Raw genomic sequence first — 14,016 nt, forward strand, 5'->3', positions numbered from 1 at the left:
TGGCTCCCTTAATGTAGATATCTTCTTCCCTGCTCCTACTTATGTGGGGGAGCTCACCAAATCCAGCTTGACCGGGACTGAACGAGCATGTGATCAAACCCAACTCTGAATGTGGCTGACAATGGGGGCTGACTGAGAAGCCAGTGATAAAGGCACTAGAACTTGTTTTTACGGCATGTACTGGCTTTTTGAGACTTTAGTCTATATGGATGCACAGCTTCCTAGGCCTGAATGTAGGGGGAAGGGCCTTGGACTTCCCACAGGGCAGGGTTCCCTGCCCTCTCTTAAGGAGGGAGGGGGAGGGAGGAGAGTAAGTGGGGGAGTGGGAGGGGAATGGGAGAAGGGGAAGAAGTGTAAATTTTTTAATGAAAAATAAATAAATAAATAAATAAATAAAAAGAATCCCCCTAGAGCTCTTTGCTGCTTGCAGAGGGGGAACATGCATCCACAGAACTCCTTGGGTGTGTGTTCTCTTTGAGGGAGTCCAGTGGGAGAGTCCTACCCTCAGCCCTGTCCTGAGAACCAATCCTCAGACTCAAGAGCACAGCTTCCTGGGTGCATGTACAGGGCTAGAATAACCAAGGCAGCTGCCACGGGGACAGGAGTTCCAGGGATCAGCAAGGCCCAGGCAGAAATATAGAAAGGGCATTTTCCATGTGGTCAGGGCACCTTCCAGTACACACAACTGGAGGGCAGGGTCATAGTGAGATATGGCCATGGCAATAAGGACAAAATGCCAGGTCAGACCTACTGCCCACTGTCAGGGTACATCTGAGGGGAGCTGGTAGCTTGTGCAGGAGCTGCGGACGTCTGAGCCTTTGTTCCACAGTTCCAAGATGGGAGAGGCTCAGCATGCTGGCGGCTGGCCGACTTCTAGGGGCCCAGGTGGGAGAATCAGAGAGATGCTCTCTTCTCTGCTTCTTGGGAAGAATGTTGAGGAGGGCTGAAGACAGTTACTGATTCTAGTGCCCAGACAGGATGGACAGGCCTAACCTGCCAGCTCAGTCTCCCTCCACAGTAGCCCCCAGGTCAGGCAAGCTCACAAGGGCAGAGACCGTGCGGTCCTATCCGCACACCATGAGTGTGGTTGAGTGGTACTTAGGAGGAAAGGAGCTCAGATTCTTTACCTTGGAATGCCACAGGCAGTCCATTTGAGGTGTGGGCCCCTGGTCTCCCTTATTCCTGGGGTGCATTGGCGGAGTTAACTAAGCTTCCTGTGTGTTTCCGTGCTATCCCTGCCCCACCTGGTGATTTAGCTGCAGGCAATCTTCTCCATTGTTAACTAAGTTTCCTGTGTGTTTATTTCCCACCTTCCTGGGCGGAGAGATCTTTGTGCTGCAGTTAGGTAGAAAAGGGCTTCCCTAAGTCTGAATAAACGGCATTCGCTTGATCTCCTATCGAATGACCCTGGTCTCTGTGTCTTGTGTTCAATCTCCAGGCCCTTGCCCGGACTCGCATTCGGTACAGCTGTGCGCGAACTGTACCGAGGGTGTAACACCAAAACCGGGTGTTACATTGAGGGATGCCATCAGCCTTACCATTCCTAGGCTCCCACAGTAGGGAACACAGGAAAGTAGCTAAAATGGATGAGCATCTTAGCAGTGAAATGTCGCGCCACAAGCATCTGTTGCCACGTTTAGCAGGGGAAGTTTGTTGGATTTGCTTGAACCCTCAAGTGAGAGACCCATGGAGATGCAACAAAGGTCCGCAGCTCTGCTGACCACAGCAGTTTTGAAGCAGCCTATCAGCAAGTCTGACCACCTTAGCAGGAGTGTCAAGCCAAAGTAGGTTCTGGGCCATTTTCTTAAAGGCACACGTGCACACATGGAAACTGAAAACAACAGACGACCTCAGCAGGCTGTAGCTGTGTGTCAGTCTGCTTCCCAGAAACTAGGCCGGTCACCTAGCCTTCCCTTCCTCCTGAAGAAAAATCCCTAATGAAAATATGGAATTCATCTGCATTGCAACCCCAAGTGGAGAGTGGTTCGTTTCCTCCCTGTGGATGGCTGCTTCCTCCCACTTGCTCTAGATTCTCGGGGACAATGAGTGTGAACACCCCCTGGTAGGAATTCCAACAGCCTCGCGGACACAGATGTCTGGGAAAGCTGCTTGTCTTGGGGATGCGGGATGCCGATAACATATGCTCTCCAGCCTCCCTGGGACTGTGCCTGAGGAGTGTGCTTGTCCATGTGCGCCCATGTGCATGTGTGTGTGAATGTGCCTGGCGGGGGGGGGGGGNGGGGGGGGGGGGGGCAGTGAGAGAAGGAGAGAGGGAGGGAGGGAGATACGTGTGTACATTTATGTGCACGTGTATCAATTCCCTTCTGCGAATCCAACTTAGGCCCTTAGGTACTCTTACTTAGCACCCTTCACAGTGACCCCTTAACCAACACTCTATCCACCGCAGAGTCAAGAATGAGATTCCCTGTGCACGGTTTCTCTGAAAAGTCCGGTATTGTCAACCTTCAATGAACATGTTACTGGCAGGAAGGCAGCCAGGCTCCCAGGAAGGAACAAGAACTCTTTCACGCTATTAGGGCACCAGTGTCGAATTCCTGCCTGGTAGATATCATAGCTCACGGCTTAGTTATTTAGTGCTCAGCACTCCCCAAGCACCCACGTTTGCTCACATTTCCACAGAGCCGTCTTGCTCCCTGGGAGAAACTCACTCCGCTCCTAGCTACATCTCGCTGAAAATGGTGGTCTGCTGTGTGCTGGCAGATCCCCGAGGCCACCTGGGTGTTCTGTGAAACTGCTTCTCAAACAGCCCCAACTTCTCAAATGCACCTATAAAAACAAACCCGACACCTGCCGAATCCACTTCCTCGAAGGCCAACTTTGCTCCAGCAGAGGCACTGACCAAGGAAACGCAACAGCAGAGAGGAAGGGCATGAAGTCAGTCAAGAGCGGCCCCTGAAACGCAGTGTTTGCCGAGGTCCGTGTGAGAGAATGCACCCGAGAAGCTGAGGTAGAAACGGGAGAAAAAGACAGCCACGTTTTAAAAACTCAAACCTATACATAGGTTATGCTCACCTACTGTGACATATCACCTGTTGTAACTCCTACAGTGCCAGGAACGGCTCTAGAGTAGCTGAGGGCCCCTGATGTCACACAGACACACGCGTGCGCACACACTCTCCAGAGCTGCACACTGGTTGCTAGTATACACTGCAATGTCCAGCTGCTGGTTCCCTTTCTCCTTCGCTTTTCTGTCAATGAAGACCGTTTACACACAGCCTGAGAGCTCTCAGCTTTATACGAGCAGTCTTTGCATGAGTGGGATATGGCAAGAAGGACGCTGTTTCAGACCTAATATCCTTAGGGGCTCTACTTACCATAACCATAAGAGAAAGCGGTCGTGTGTGTGTGTGTGTGTGTGTGTGTGTGTGTGTGTGTGTGTGTTTGTGGAGGGGAGAGAAAAAGGGAGAGGGAGAGAGAGACATGAGGTTAGAACAGCCATCAACATGGATGGGCATGGGTCCCTGTAGTAAGTTGTAGTCCTTTGGGCTGTACGGGACAGCTGGATCTTTAGATTTCTGAGGAAACTACACACTGATTTCCAGCAATGCATGAGAGTCCCCCCTCTCCCACAGTCTCACCAGCACCTGCTGTCATTGGTTTTATTAATCTTGGCCACTGTGGCTAGGTTAGGATGAAATCTTAAAGTAATTTAAATTTGCATCTCCCTGATGGCTAAGGATGTTGAACATTTTCCTAAAGGGTTTCTCGGCCATTTGTGTTTCATCTTCTGAGAACTCTGCCTATTGGTTGTTTTCTTGATATTCTGGGTTTTTTGGTTCTTTGTTTGTTTTGAATTCTTTGAATATTCTAAATAGAAATCCTTTGTCAGATGTATAGTTGGTGAAGATTCCCCCCCCCCCCATTTTGTAAGGTGTTGCTTTGCAGGAATGATGGTGTTGTTTGTTGTACAGAAGCTTTTCGGCTTTACGAGGTTCCATTTATTAATTGTTGATCTCAATGAGGGTGCGACCAGTGTCCTGTTCAGAAAGTCTTTTCCTATGCCAACAAGTTCAAGTGTCTCCCTGGTCCTTCTCCAGAGAAGATTCTTGCAGTAGACAGGAATTAACAGAGAAACCCCCAACTGGAGAGTGTGCAGAGGGCAAGAGACTTTGGAACACTCAGTCCTAAATGGGATGTCTTATCACGCTTCTCCCCTTGAGGCTCGGGACCTATGCTGAAGAGGAGGTGGACACACTGGAAGAGCCAAAGGTGGTGAATAACTCCAAGGAAACAGCGTCTTCCAAACACAGCAGGGCTGATGCACATCTGAGTTCACAGAGACTGCCCGAGCCAGACGGAATCCCAACACAGAGGGGAAGTGAGCACAGAGTCCTGCTATTTGTAACTGATACCTCATGGGAGAGGGGAAATCAGGATTCTCCCAAGGAACGACACTGTCTGTCAGCCTCCTCCAGGGCAGGCCTCAGGCTCAGGAGTAGTTGGCCAACTCAAAACAGACTTCATGGTTTTTGTTGTTGTTGTGGTGGTGGTGGTTGTTTATTACTGTTTGATGTTTTCTTTATTGTTTTTGTTTGTTTTATTTTAAGTGAAAAGACATGAAGTTGGCTGAGTAAGAAGGTGGGAAGATCTGGGGGGCGTTGGGGAAGACAAAGAATATGATAAAAATATAGTGTATGAAAAATTTTGTAAATAATTAAAAATAAAATCTAACTTTGAGGGTGTTAGAAAAATGGATACATATCTGTGGAGTGTTCAGACACAAATGCAATGTTCCTCCTACACAAGTCCACATGACACGGGCCAGGGACCATGGAGGAAGAAGGGTGGAACACTCGGAAGAGCCAAAGGCTGGGGAGGACAGTACTGTACTGAACAGGAACACGGGACCTCTGCACTCACGGACTCAGCACATCACGGGTCGCCTACACAAGACCTGAACAAGACCACGCCAGTAGACACTCTAAGACGGAGCAGGGAGCAGCTCACAAGCCCCATCCCCTTGCTGAGGGGATAGTGACAGCTAGTGGCTTCTGGGGGCAGGAGAGTCAGTTTTCTTTAAGAGTGTGTCCCCAAAGGTTAACCTTGTTCCAGGGAATGCCCCACACTCGTGAGCATATGGGCAATACAAATTTTATATATATATATATGAACATGAAATTGGGAGGGGGTGGGGAAGTGGGGATGGATCTAGGAAGATTTAGGGAGAAGAGTAGGAGGGTTAATGTAATAAAAACCCATTGTAAACATGTATGAAATTATCAAAGAATTAATGGAAATGTGTCTTTCTTGAAGTGAGAGTCAATGGGTGCAATACAGTAGATCATTTAAGGAAATCGAGTTATGCCAAATGAGCCCGGGCTCAGCTCCATTACTCTGTCATCTGTATGACTCGGGCCAAACCACTCACGCTCTGAGCCGCCATTTCCCCACCTGTAATGGAACCTTCACTTCCTAGAGCGCAGCAAGCATCCTAGGCACGGTGCCCAGCACATGGAAAGCTCTCAGTGAACGTCACTGTCACTCACGGGTTTTCACAGACCTCAACACTGATGTCTGCTGGTGCTTGCGTGAGGCGACAAGTCACCTGCCCACACGACCAGAACAGCCGTTTCGTTTCTCTTGGCACTCACAGGCTGCAGTCTGCGTGTCCTGTTTACACTGGCTGAGGGCTTCCTGGTGACAGAGCAGTTACACGGGAACATGTATTTGTTTAGTTCTTAGCATTCGCTGCTCCCAAATGTCTGTGGATTGATCTATGTGGATCTCAAACACAATCGTTAGCTGCCCGGCTGAAGAGGTCTCTCTCTGTGTGTTTGTTTTTACTAGAAGGCAGGCCTCTGAACCTGTGGTTTGCAAACTTCCCTTTTAAGCATGGAACACTATTTATCAAACAGACTCTGACAAGCGTGCCTGGTTCTGCACAAGAGGCAGATGGAAGCAGAGCTGGACCAATTTAAAAGCAGGGGGTTGCAAAGTGACCTCCGTCCCTAAACACATTTCCATGTACCCCCGAAAAAATGCCCCTAGGACCTGGAATATTCTTTAGAACATGCTCGGAAAACACTAGTTTAAATCCGTTATCCAGCTTGAATCCCGTGGCCTGTTAACTCCACCCAGCCTGCACGGGAATTCTCCTTGCTTTATCAGTGACTCAAAGCCGGAGACCCACAAACCGCAACGTCCTACTTCCTAAACATCCTGGCATGGCTGTGACATACACCAACAACCCCCCTTTTTTAACTGACTACACACTGAGTAATGTCACCCTCCCACCAAGTTCTCCAGGATCAGTGTTAATGGCCACGCCGCCTGTGTGGATGACTTGCCAGATCATCGTGATTGACAGCTCCTCATCAACACTAGGTAATGGCATATGAGCCAAGGTCAACAATCTAACCAAAGCTCCCCAAACAAATCCAAACGATTTTCCATAAAAACGCATCTTCCTGGTGGAAGAGTCACTCCTTATGATGCCGGTGAAATATCGACACAGCGCAGGCTCCACACGTCTGAAGCGGAACAGGGACAGAAAATCAGACAGCAATTCAGAACAGGGGCCAGAAAGCTGAAGCAGCTGGGGAAAGTCATTATTCCAGAAAACACAAGGCCAGGAAGCAGGCCCCTCCTCCTCCGCTTAATTGCAGCTCGCTCGGCGGAAGCAGGTCATGGGTTTAAGTGTGGGAATCTAAGAGGTAGAGGACGGACTTGTTCAGGGTGGTCCGAGGGAGATCAGCCAGGAGTGATGGGGCTGGAGCCAACTGAGAAAAAAAAATCCCAACCAATCGCGAGGAAAATATTTCCTTCTCAGAAAAGGCTGCTCTACTTCCCCAGGGACGGCTGGAAGACTCCCAGCCTGAGTCATTTGGAAACACATTTTACGAAGCGCTACAGGGGGATCCCAGGGGGGATGGTCTGGCCATTGACAGAAGAGAATTCAAGACCAAGTGAGCCTTTTCCAGTTCCAACTCCCATGATTCCTGGGTCTCCCTTACTTCTTCCCAGCTCTCCCCCAGACAGCTTGGTCTGAGTACAACTGTCAGGATCCTCTGTCTTGATTGCTTCAGGGCCTGGCTATAACCCCTCATGGACCTCAGCTGAAGAGACTCAGCCATAGCCTGCTAGCCAGCTCCACCTGGCCTCAGGCACCAAGAAAAGCAGCAGAGGTCATGTCCAAGGACCTGGCGCTGCTGGCCCAGACCCTCATTAGCAAGGCTTGGCTACCCATCCATGCAGTCTCTTATCTCCAGCTCACCAGGTGCCTACGGAAAACAGTCCTTCTGGAGACATCTGCTAATCAGCTCCTCTCCTCTGGAGTCAGGGATAATAAAGCCTGCTCTTGGCGGGAACACGGGGAAGGCCTCGTATCCTACAGCTGGACAGAGGGTGGGGTGGATTTCAGTGGGTCGGATGTCTGCTGATGTCCGATTATCAAGCTGTATGAATGAGCTGTAAATGACACCGGTGGCCCTCACAGGTAGCTGTCAGATAGGACTGGGGAAGTCCCCTCCCACCTTTTCCAGGCAGCATGAGTTCAGCTTTTCTGGGTCACTCGGTCTGGGTTTAAGTGGCATTTTCTTGCCTTGTTCATTACTTGCCAAACATATTATGTCCTTGTTAACTATTCACTAGACTGAGGAAAATCCCTGTCTAGAAATTTAGTTTAGAGACAGAGAAGTCTAGAAAATATCGGATTTGATTTTTGAAACATTTTTTTCCTCTGTTTGTTTTCAGAGATCTTGGTGGCTGGTTGTTAATTATATTAGGGTATCCATTAACTACTCTTGTATGGAAGGTACCGCTAGCCTTCGTGGCTTCAGGCAGCAATGATTTATCATGGCTCTCTTCACTGGCTGCCGGTCTGACCTGGACTTGCGTGGGACCAGTAGGCAGCCCACTGTGCTAGAAGGCCCGTGGGAGCATCACTCCTATATCCACTGGTCATCTGTTGTATGTACTCCTCTTCCTCCTGAGTCTAGGCCTGCTTCCGTGTCACAGGGTCTCAGCTGTGTCTCAAGAGGGCAAAGGCAGACGTTGTGTCAATGCCATTGAGACTGTAACTGTTGGAACTCACACAGTACGTCTGTCACTTCTCATCCATGAAGTCCAAAGACCGGTCCCGACTGAAGTGACGGGGATGGGACATAGGACTAAGTAGTCTGAGATGGGAGGAGCTGGAGAAGAAACTGTAACCCTTTGAAAATCCATTATGTCAGTGTTCCCTGGCTGTGTCCAAACGGCATGAGTTGTGGGATGTGGCCACAGTCCTTCTGAGACCAGAAGGATCTCAGGACAAAAACCAAGCCCTGTATTTGACCCTTAACGAGCCACTACACACATGAAATCCCTGCACAGTCGTGCAATACAGACAAATTCCGCCCACTCCCGCCCACTCTGTTCAATCGTTAACAGACGTGCTTACAGCAGAGAAAGCCATTCCCCTAGAACACCATCTTGGGAAGCGTGGTTAGGAACTCTAGACTCTCAGAGCAGTACCAGTTTTGCTGACTTTGCTTTGCTTGTTTGTAAAACATTATCAACATCACATGTGTGCTTAAAGTACCATTTATCACAGGGAGGTGGCCCAGAATCGGGCAAGTCCTCAGCTGGATCACCGGATCGCCACACGGGTCTCTCTCAGGTACTTAGGAAGAAAACGGTTGCCAAGTTTGTATTTACAATGACTCAAGGTCTTTTCTTTCGGGTATACTGTTTCTAAAGCCGGAGAGAAGTATTGATTCTTACAGAGTGAATATTAAAACTCACTGTGGTTTATGCTCAACAAGTTTAAAAGCTCAAGGACAATCATACAGCCAAGAGCAGAGCAGGAACCCAATGGCAGTTTTCCTGAAAGGGCTAACCAGTCACTGAAGGACCACTGTAGTCTTCCCAGTCTGCTGGCTGCCGGCCTGGACCTCCCATGCATCTCACCCCCAAATGAAAAGGAAATCCTTGTCCATCCTCAGAACCAGGTTCTCGATCGGTACCTCTCAGTAACCACCAGGCTGTCGGAAGCAACGATTACGGTGCCAGTCAGGAGACCATGGTAGAGAGAGTTAAATTAAATCAAGATTTGGGGTATTGTCATAAGAGCACTCAAGGCCAGAACAGAGAAGGGCAGTTACCTCAAACTCAAGGGCCACGTCCCTGTGCACGGAGGAGGCTGTCTGTACACAGCCAAAAAGCACACTGAATTATTAGGTGCCAAATCCAAGGCTGAGGAAGTATCGTGTTTACTTTGGCACTCACCCTTCTATTGGAGAGAGTGGCTGAGAATGGTATGGAGAAGGGCCTCATCTCACCTGGCTGTTGGGACGATTTATTAGAATTAACTATTCTCATATTCTTTCGGTAACGGACAGTGGCCACATCGCTCAAGGCATTTTTCACATTGACTTCCTTTCTGATGGAAAATAGTTTCAAGACTTTAATCTTACGTTGTGAAATCACCACGGAAACACATCCTGAAAGCCGAACTGCAATTTCAAAAGCTGGAAGAAAAGTGAATCTAAAGAGGAACGGGGAATTCCACGGGAAAGAAAAACACTCGGCCAATGATAAAGGCGGAAACAGGGACTCCTAAGAGGGAAAACACCGCTGAGTGTGCTGGTCGGGCTGGGAAACAAACAAGGCGGCTGCTGGTTCTACAGCAGTTGCCCGAGAGCCTCTGTGAGACTGATCAACACATCTGTGTGGTGTTCTGTTTGTTGTGGTTTCTGGATAGAAACCAAGGACTGGTGTGTGCTAAGTAAGCCCTATGCCATTGGGCTACATGCCCCCAGACCTTACCGGTAGTTTTTAATCTAAGTACCAAGAGTTCTGTCAACCCAAGGGTTGGAGTGATGGGACTTGGCCTTCCACCCTCAGGGTGAAAAGGGATCTGGGGGTCACTTTCAGCTGCCTCTCCTCATCACTTCTGAGTGATGCCCCACATCATGGACACCATGCATTGAGTTTCTAACATATCGAGTTATTCTGTCAGGTATGAAACGGTGTGAAGAGGCGAGGAAAGGGACTGAGCTGGGTAGGCAAATCTGAGGGACTGCTTGATGCCCAGTGCATGGTTTTGATCCCTTCCTCAAGCCGTGCATTGTGAGATTCTAAGAGCACACTTGCCCCACAAGCATGGCCGACAGCACCAACATTAAGGATAAAAGGCAACTACTGCTGAGGAGTTAAGAAAAATGAGCGATTAATCCTATGTGCTATTAAGCACAGGTAACTCTGGGGCCGGAGAGATGCTCAGACACTGAAAGTGTATTGTATGCGGTTCTTGCTGAGAACTCGAGTTCCGTTCCTAGCGCCTGTATCAGGTGGCTCACAACAGCCTGTAATTCCAGTTTCAGGGGATCTAACAGCTTCTTCAGGTTTCTGCACGCATGTGGTACCTGAAAACTCATGCAGGGTAATATACATACATACACATCTAGAAAAAAATCGATCTTTAAATATAACTGAAGACTACCAAAATGTCCAACAGCTGAGACAGAGTCACATGAGGAATGTCCACTGTGATAGTTTATATGTAATATTGACTACCTTTATGAACACGCCTTCAGGAAGGGCCACAGCCGTACAGATCACTCGCCAGCCAATAGCTACAAAATGTACCAGTACCGAAGGTCTCACGGGAAGCCCCAGTGGATGCTGGAAGCACCACCATCGCCATTCACCTAAGTTGTCATGGCAAGGGCAAAATATCTGCCAGTGCCTTGCTGTCCATCCACACAAATAGTCCAGCCACAAACAGTACACATATTTAAGTATTTATGGGAGAGAGGGTCAAAGCAGGGCCATGGTGCTTGGGACAATCACAACTGACTTCACCTGCCTCCCTACACCTCCAGGCGATGTCCCCCCGAACCCTGACTCCTTGTCACACTCTGAACGTCCACCCCTCTTGACCAGCCACCCACACTCATCTCTACCTGACATCTCCTAGTGAAATCGTCAAGATCCAGTTGGTACATCACAGGTCTGGGGTGACCTCGAGCAGCTGGTAGAGTTCACTGTTCTGTCCTCTGTCTCCAATATAAGTAGCTTGCCACAGTGACATCTCTGCTCACCCATGCTTGGCTGGATCAGCTCTTTAAGGACAAGGACAGTGTCCTGGTGTCTGTTACCCCAGCATCACACCACGGGCCTCAGTCTTACCCTGTCCTCTACGTGACAGGAAGGAAAGTGACCAATACTGCCTATGTGAAAACGCATCTACAAGGCCCACACATTGGCGCAATAGCAAGGAGTAGAAAAATACAGCCAGGGAATCCCTCTTAAGGTCCACGAACAGCACCGTTCCTCCTCTGCTCCCTAGGAACTCCCCCGAGTAATCACGTCTGTGTTGAGACTTGGCTGGCCACACATTTCCGACAGATTTTTGTTTTCTTCCAGATCTGAGTGCTTGGAAAAATGTTGTAATTTCCTTGTGGGTCTCATTATATCTCTGATTAGGGCTGAGGAAACACCAACCCCCATCAGCCCTGTCACTTCCAGCGTTCTGCGCGTTAGTTTTGGGCTGTGTCCCTGTGTGCTACTGAGGCACAGTGCCATTGGGAACATCTTTTGGAGAACACCTCTTAGATATTCTCCTTGCACCATCCTTCCCCATTGCAGGACCAGGAAACTTTGGTGCAAGGAACTCAAGCCTCTTGATACAGGAGAGAAGGCAGCTTGCAAGATACCCCACCCTGAGGCGCAGAAAAGAGTCCCACTCATGAAAACTGCCATGCCATGTCCCCTCGGAGGAACCTTTCTGTGTTACCATTATAATGATCCTGGCGGCATTAAGAAGAGAACTGAACTGTCTCAAATCTCTGGGAATGAGCCTGCTATGTGTGTTCTAAAACAGATTGGATTTCAGGAGCTGTTTCCAACTTCATGGTATTAAATTTCCTTTTATTCTTTCCAGCCCCATATTTCCAATAAGCCCTTTAAAAATCACAAAGACCTTCACCCCGGGGAGGGATATTTCGCTATCTCAATAAAGTCTTCCAATCCTTAGGAGACAAGCCTCCACATTTTCAGTCTCAAAACTATTAATTTTATTTCCTCCAAGAATCTTATGAAAATATTTGTATTTCTTGCCTGAGATCCCTGGGAGGTAAACTGAAAAAAAACTAGCTAATAAGGGATAATTCCAATATGACCAAAACAATACATACTGGAATATGGAAATAATTAAGACCCAAAGAAAAAAAACTGTTAAGCCCTCAAGGCAAAAAAAAAAAAAAAAAAAAAGCCTTCTAACCAGAAAGTGCTGTGACGGCTCTCACTTCACTAATGTGCACCAGATACAATTCAGGGTGTATTCTGTTTTAAACTAAACAAGTCGCTTAAAAAAGTCAAGTTTCTATAAATGGTAAATTAGTAGTTAAGGGTTTATTTCACATGAAGATTTCATAACTAGGGCCTGGGGCAGGATGACTCAGTCTGTGAAGGACTTGCCACTCAATGTGAAGATCTGAGCGCGACCTGATTACCAGGGCGCACCAAGAAGCCGGGTGTGGCAGTGTGCTCCCATAACCCAACACTGAGGACGTGAAGACGAAGAACTCTGGAGGCTTGCCAGTCATCTAACCTCTCCACGTCAACGAGTTCCAATTCATTGAGAGGTCCTGTCTCAGAAACCTAAGGCAGGATAAGATCAATGAAGACACCCAACATCTAACCATCTTCCATACACCAACACACATGCACTAACCCACAGAGTCCACTGAAATCACACAACTTGCAAGATTCCAAGTTTAGTGTATGTTGGAGAAGTCTGATTTACTTGCTTGGTTAGGATACCTTTAATTGGTAGCACGTGTGTTCATTCGTCCTGGGGATAAAGCAGAGTGGAAGAATGGGGTTGCAGGTAGAGGAGGGAGAAGGTTAATTTGGGGGCACACGGCGTCAGAAGAGGCAGTGGGATACTGGGGAACAGAACAAACACAGTTGGCTTTATACATCTGGAGTCCAGAAGAGAGATCTGGTTGGGGGAGAGCCAGACTGTGGTGGCAGTTCAAGCCACGGGGGAGGGGGACATCAGAGGGTACAAGGGGACCACAGAGAGAAAGGACCAAGGAGCCACCCAAGCCGACTGAAGAGAGAAATCAGAAGAAAATCTGAAAGGGCTTTAAAGTCTAAGAACAGCCTGTGGGATTTATTAGTTACACCCATCTGCCTGGAAATAGAAGTCACAAATATGAGGGCAGGTGACCTAAGATCGGGCACTCATGAGGACTGTGAGATGGGACAGGGGTGCTTCCCAGTGCCAGCAAGCTACAACCAAGAAGTCACACAAGAACTTTCACTCCGCTCTCTTTATCCTATCCACGCCAGAGTTCTCCCCAAATACAGGACAATTTTATATGCAAGCAACAATTTCTGAGCAGACAAGGTAAGTCGAGCTATGCATCTTAGGAAAATACAATCAGGCCATAAGCGACAGGATTTTTCTATGTAACCACCCTGACTGTCCTAGAATTTGCTCTGTAGACAAGACTGGCCTCAAACTCACAGAGATTTGCCTGCTTCTGCCTCCCGAGTGCTAGAATCTAAGGTGTGCACCACCATCACCCAGCATGAAACACTTTTTTTAAAAAAGAAACTTTTTATGATACAGAGAAACACTAACAATGTAGCCAAAAAAGGAACCAAATATACAATTGTATGCAGTAAGGGCTGAGCTATTTGACTACCTGAGTTTGGGTCACTATGGCTACAGTGAAGCACCATGACCACATACATCTTGGGGAGGCAAGGATTTCTTTGGCTTTCACTTCCACATCAAAGTTCATCACTGAAGGAAGTCAGGACAAGAATTCAAACGGGGCAGCAACCTAGAAGCAGAAGCTGACACACAGGCCATGCAGGGGTGCTGCTTACTGGCTTGCTCAGCCTGCTTTCTTATAGAACCCAGACCACCATCCCAGGGATGGCACTGCCCACCATGGGATGAGCCCTCCCCCATCAGTCACTAATTAAGAAAATGCCCTACAGGCTTGCCTACAGCCTCATTTTATGGAATTTTTTTCTTAATGGAGGTTCCCTCCT

General features: G+C 48.3%; 1 protein-coding gene across 8 annotated transcripts in view; it reads right to left on the reverse strand.

Annotated features, from left to right (window-relative positions):
- Lhfpl2 (LHFPL tetraspan subfamily member 2) overlaps positions 1-14,016 on the reverse strand; it is a 147,790-nt gene that overhangs the window by 58,625 nt on the left and 75,149 nt on the right. For 2 of the 8 annotated variants that reach the window (XM_050153760.1, XM_050153767.1), the window contains exon 3: positions 2,809-2,963. The exons of 5 other annotated variants lie outside the window; for them this stretch is intronic. The gene's annotated coding sequence lies outside the window, so the exon portion shown is untranslated. The remainder of the gene's footprint in view (positions 1-2,808; positions 2,964-14,016) is intronic. One more of the 8 variants, XM_050153761.1, reaches the window with a different exon arrangement.

The sequence above is a fragment of the Alexandromys fortis genome, unplaced genomic scaffold (genome assembly GCF_014885135.2).
Source record: "Alexandromys fortis isolate MF-2015 unplaced genomic scaffold, M_Fortis_MF-2015_v1.1 scaffold_79, whole genome shotgun sequence".
In the NCBI taxonomy this organism is placed as follows: domain Eukaryota; kingdom Metazoa; phylum Chordata; class Mammalia; order Rodentia; family Cricetidae; genus Alexandromys; species Alexandromys fortis.